Source organism: Marmota monax, unplaced genomic scaffold, assembly GCF_021218885.2.
Source record: "Marmota monax isolate L192 unplaced genomic scaffold, Marmota_monax_Labrador192_F-V1.1 WCK01_AAM20220418_F8-fsc00111, whole genome shotgun sequence".
Classification (NCBI taxonomy): domain Eukaryota; kingdom Metazoa; phylum Chordata; class Mammalia; order Rodentia; family Sciuridae; genus Marmota; species Marmota monax.
The window spans coordinates 434,022-440,234 of NW_026695067.1; the positions used below are offsets into that span (position 1 = coordinate 434,022).

General features: G+C 44.8%; 1 pseudogene; it reads left to right on the top strand.

Annotated features, from left to right (window-relative positions):
- Nucleotides 1-5,626: 5,626 nt before the first annotated feature.
- Nucleotides 5,627-5,835, top strand: LOC124081649 (large ribosomal subunit protein eL38-like; annotated as a pseudogene).
- Nucleotides 5,836-6,213: the final 378 nt, after the last annotated feature.

Below are 6,213 nucleotides of genomic sequence, written 5' to 3' on the forward strand. Positions count from 1 at the left end.
ATAGCTAAGAAATTAACACCTCCCAAAATAGCTGCATGAGAGCCACACTAGGGGCAGGGCCTTGTTCTGGGACAGCCACTGTCCCCTGCTCTCCTCTTCCACTCCTCCCTCCTCCCTCCCTTTCTCCTCAGTCTGCCACTGTCTTCCCTTCCTCTCTTTTGCCCTTTCTGTACTCCTCCATCCTTCTTCCTACCTTCTGGACCTCTCTCCTTCCCCTCCTCTTTCCCCCGCCTTTGGAGGCCCCAAGCCATGGTTTGAGTTTCCCAAGGACCTGAAGCAGCAAGGTCTCCACTACACTGAGGGTGTGTGCTGCCAGTGCTGCCTGGGCCTGCCCCTCAGCCTCAGAGAGCGGTACTGTGGGGAGGAGGTGCCCTGGAAGGAGAGCTCTTCTTATTAAAAAAAATTGAAATCATAACAAACTATCATTCAACAAACCACCTTGGCTCATGGATCAAGCACCTACTGGGTGCCAGCCCACTCGCACTGAGGGAGTATGCATTGCATTCAGTGCTATAGTGAAAATACATACAGGGAGGTATGGTACCCAGAGGGTGAAGTTCCACTCTTTAAGGGGGAGCAGGGACAATTGATCTAAAGAGAGGGTGGCCATATAGTTCACTCCAACCTAAGACACATTCAAGAGTGGTGATTTCACTGGGGCGGAAAGCACAAACCGGAACTGTCCCAGCCAACCAGCACTCCCGGTTGCCCTAGGTCTGAAGATTGCTCAGGGGTACCCATTTGGAAGATATGGGTACTCCCTTTCAGACAAAGTGATGTGACCTATGTGAAGAGTTAGAAAGCACCTTGCATGTTTGGGGAGACACCTGTTGTCAGGCACAGAGGAAGTGAGTTTGAAGAGAAGATGGGAAATGTCCGTTGAGAGTCCGTCTTTTAAAGGTCTCAGATGCAAAGGCAAAGAATTTCATTTTTATTCCTCAGGGATTAAATATAATGATTAAAAAATTATTACTATCACATCAACAGGACAAAAAAATGGACATAAAAGAAGCATATAATCAATCAAAAAAGTATTTTATAAAATATTACTAATTAAATATCGAAAGGAAAATGACCATGACACTAGGAGCAACCAAGAGATCTTTATTGTGGTGGTATCTGATTGACAAGGAAAGAAGAGAAAGAGAGAGAGAGAGAGAGAGAGAGAGAGAAGGGAAAGAGAGGAGAGAGAGGGAAAAGCAAAACAAGGGGGAGAGCAAAGCACAAGAGAGAGAAAGTGAGAGAAGAAAGAGAGAGAGAAAGAGGGGGGAGGGGGCAAAGAGAGAGAGAGAGAGAGAAAGAGAGCACAAAAGAGAGAGGAGGCCCCCACAGGAGAGAGTTTTTATAGCCAAAATCTAATGGGGTCTCTGGGTCTGCAAGCTGCCTTGTTGGCGTACAGTGACTGGATCATAGTTGCTAAGGGTGTCATCTTCTGCCCTCAGGCAGACGGGGCAGGGGCTAGATTTGGGTTTCCATTGCACCAGACAGGTGGGGGGTGGAGTGTTCAGCCTTGAGTGGGGTTGAGTGTTTAGCCTTGAGTGGGGTTGAGTGTTCAGCCTTGAAGCAAACAAGCAATAAGGAACCAGACAGGTGAGGGTGAGGGTCAAGTGTTCAGCGCATCCTGCAGCTAACATTCGCTCAGCCTGCTCCGCAACTAACAAATATATATTCTGTGAACTGAGAACATGATCTTAGTGTAATAGAGATATCTATCCCAAAATACCAATCAACATAAAAAATAATAGAGAAACACTATAGTCATTACTATTCAGGTAAGGTAAGACAAGAACACCTCTATTATTATTATTATTGAACATTGTTCTGGAGGCCTAATCAATGCAGCAAGGTAAGAAAATAAATAAGACATGAAATTATTAAGAGAGGACATGACAAAATTATACTTGTTTCCAGGCAATATCATTTTCTACCTAAAAAGAAAATCCATTAGAGTTTAGTAAAGTGAATTATTATAAAATGAATATATATCTTTCAATAGCAACCTTAAACACCTAAATACCATCTATAAGCAGTTAGAAAGCATGATGGGAAAAATATCCTATACAAATATTATATGAACATATATACACACTCATACATAGACATCTATTTGAAAATAAACTTAATAAGAAATATGTAAGACCTATAAAGAAAAGAAGCTAACATCCATTGAGAAACCCAAAAGACTTTGATAATTATAAATACAGAGCATTTCCTTGAAGCAGAAGATAATATTGTAAAGATAACTAATCTCAATAGAAATCATAACCAAATTTTTTAACACTCGATTTTTAAAAAATGTTTCCTGGAACAATAAATGCATGCAATAAACAAAAAGAGATTTCTGAAATAGAAAGTTGGTGAGAGGGAATTGGCCCTACAAAATATGCCCTGCAGAGCTGCCATACTTAAAACAGCATGCTACAAACTTTAAGAAGCAACAAATCAGTAGGAAGTTGTGAAATGGTTGACATTACATTCAAGTGACCAGAGGAAAATATATACATGTTCTGTCAAACTTTAATGAGACTTGTGGAAGCTAGAAATATACCAAAATGGCAGGCAGTTCTTCTCAAAGTGATGGAGACTTAAACCTGAGCACTACTTTATGGCTAACTGTTTTTCCTTCTAGTAAAACTTCCTTAATGAAACCTTGAGTGAAGTAAGAACCAGTCAGTATGGGGAGACAAAATGTGAAAATTGCCAATGTGGCAGAGACAATGGCGTTCATCCCACATCTGTCAGCACACGCCGTCTTCCATTCCAGCTTCCTGGTTCCAGGAAAGGGCATGTGATCAGCTCTGGCCAATGGACTGTGGGAGGAAGTGACATAGGCTACTTCCAGCCCCCAAAATGGTGAAGCCTGGTGGGACCTTCAAGTAGTCTCTTCCCTGCCATGGAAACCAATGGAACCAAATGGCACCATCACACAGTAATGAACCTTCCATTAGCTTTCTCCCTGCCAACCCTCAATGGACAGATAGGCAGTGTGGTGGAAAAATTAGTCATTGTGAGAAGCCACTAAGATCCTGGGAATAACAAGTTACTATAGGATAACCCAGCCGGTCCTGATTAACACCACCCAATGCCAGGATGTGGGCATTTCAGAGCAGGCATTTCCAATTCAGAATTCACATTAAAATCACCTGGGAGCTTTTTAAAATGCTAATTCCCAGGCCAGCCTCAAGAGCTTCTGAAGTTATTGCTCCAAGGGTGGTGCAGGCCTCAGGTTCTTGAGCATTCCCCAGGGGATTGTACTTTGCAATCCCAATTGCAAACATAACATCCCAAAGGTAAGAAGCTGCATGTTCCCTAAGGTAATGTATTACCAGTTCCTGTCTTAGTCTGCATCTGCCCTGCAGACTTGGCTCTCTCCATGTGGCAAGAAACATATCTGTATTTTCCAGTGGATTTATACTATCCTGAGTTTACATACTGTTGCTTTTCTTGAGAAGCTGTGCATGTGTTTATGAGGCTGAGCTCCAGGGGAAAGTATCACTGTTGCCCAGTGTTAGAAGCACCTCTATAAATAGGCCCACAGGGCCTGGTGTGGGAAGCTCAACCCAGAATGTTTAAGGTTCCACATACAGAGCACTCAAAACCAAGACCCTCTTGGCTTTTGGAGGCATGCCGATCTTGCACTCTTGTGTTCTGATGTCATTTCCCTGATGGAAGCTGTGATTTCGAGTGGAGTTTCTGTTGAAGGGAGTGATCATTTCTGCTGTTCATCAACCTGGGACCAGGAATCAGGCATGCAGCTCAGACTCCAGGGGACGCAGGCAGGCTCATGAGGCTGTTGTGGTCGGGGTGAGCAGGCCCCACTACCATGGGCAGGCTGAGAGCAGGTGGGGACATGTTCATGTGAAATTACAACTTTATCCCAATCATTTAGTAAAATCTTATCAAAATTTACAAACTGGTTTCTGTGCCACTTTGGTTAGTTAAGGGCCTTGTCATGTCTGTGATGGAATCATAATCCTGTGTCTCCTCTTTTTGCCCCACCCCCAGGCCTACATGGAGGGAACAACTGTGATCCAATAGAGATCAATGGTCCCAGAGGCTCATGGAGAGGGACAGAGGCCATCAGGAAGCAGCACATACTAGAGCCCAATATGACCCGATAATCTATCCCTGTGAACATACAGAGAGGCCCAAAATAGGAAAGCCAGCATCTGAAGCAAACCCGCAAATCTGGCAGATTAGTGCTCAGAGCTGGAGTCATTTGGCCAATGTCAGAAATGTGACTCCTTATGATGTGATAAATGTGGCATCTCACCAAAAAGAACTCAGGACTGTGGGGCTGGCCCCAGGATAGAGAGCTGATCATCAAGGTCACAGTGGCAAAGCAACACGTGGCTCTGATCCAGGGTATGCGGAAGAGTGCCTTACAGTGATGATGTTCCTTTAATGGAGCAAGTACCGTGCTGACAGGGTTTAAGAGGGTATTGAGGAGCGTGGTGGTTCTGGGAACCCTTGGAGTAAAGTGGAATCCTGGATAGAAGCTTCAGGACTAGACTGGGGCCAATAAAAGCTAAGTGAGGACCCCAGGCCCAAACAAGTTCAGGGCAGATTCTATTTCCAGAGAGAAAACCAGGAAATAAAAGCAGCTCTGAACAAAAAAATCAGGGCAAGGGCAAAGACCCTGGCTTTGTGTAACAAAGTGTCCTGGGCCAACCTCACCTCCGCCCAGCAGCTGCCAGACACTGGGAAGCAAAAATAGCCCCACACAAGATCCTGCCCACCAGTGCTGGTGCAGAGAGACCTGACCTGCCTCTCGCTAGTGTCAGGATCCTCTCAGGCTGTGGCATTTGGCTACCTGAGGAAGGAAAGGCTGGACACAGCTCCTAGACTAGTGGATGCCACAGAGGAGGCATTTGGTTTATATTAATCGGATCTGGCAGATCCACGGTGACTAGTTGTGTCTAAACATAAAGTGCCCTTTTACCTCCCACAGTGCCATCTCTGTCTCTGAGCATTCCCTTCACACTGGTCCACCTGTGTTCGTGGTAATCCAGCTCACTCTGCCAGACGCAAGGCTGCCCAGCAGATCTGCAGATACCCAGCACACAACCGCTGCTCTCCATCCCTGGGCCAGAGGCAGGCATCACTAAACAATCCCAGCAGCCTTTCCACCAAACCTGCACAGAGACTTAGGCTCCTTCTAGTCACAGCAGTCCAGTGGGCCACCCCCTGCCAGTCTGTGTTGGTTGTTGCCACCAGATCCTTTCCTTTAATTCCAAGAGCAAAGTGATGCCTATTGGATCCAGCAGGGCTCAGTGGACTACAGCCCCCCTGACCATGTCAAAGTCCAGGTCAGCTCTGCCTGTCCATGCAGACCTTGACCGTGCACCTCTCACTCACACTGCACATGCAAGGCTGAGTCATGGGGCAGAGGCTATGGCCAGCCTGAAGCATCTGTGAAGTGACCCGTCACAGAAAAGATTTTCTTTCCAATCCCAGTCAAAAGCAAAGCATGCTCAAATTTGTTTTTCTTTTCAGAATAATAAAACTGCCATTACACTTATAGAGTACTTTTTCCTTTCCCTTCAGTTCACAGTATTAGCTGTGAGGGTCTGTGGCTGTCCTCGGGGAGAAGTGCCCATGTGTGCCATCTGCCCACCTCATCACCATGCCACGGAAAATTGAGGAAATCAAAGATTTTCTGCTCACAGCTATTTGAAAGGATGCCAAATCTGTCAAGAACAATAAAAACAAGGATAATGTGAAGTTTGAAGTTCGATGTAGCAGATACCTTTATACCTTGCTCATCACAAGGAGAAAGCAGAGAAGCTGAAGCGGTCCCTGCTCCCAGGCTGGGCCGTGAAGGAGCTGAAATGAATCAGAGCAGCCGATGTGAGCTACATTAAAATGTTTAAACATCTAAATTAATTAATTAATTAATTAATTAATTAAATTTATAGAGTATTGTGTGAAAGCACACCCAGACCACAGTTCTGTTTTTCAGAATACTGAAATTTATTGAATACTTTCAGTGCAGTATTCAATAAATGACATGAGCTATTCAGCACTTTATTATAAAATAGGCTTTGTGGGGGTTTTGCCCTATGGTAGGAAAGTTTAACCGTTCTGAAGATGTCTAAGGTAGGCTAGGCCGAGCTATGACGTCCAGAAGTTAGTGTACCAAATGCATTTTAATGCGTCAGCTTCTGATGGGTTTATCAGGACATAACTTCATTATAAATCAAGGAACATCTG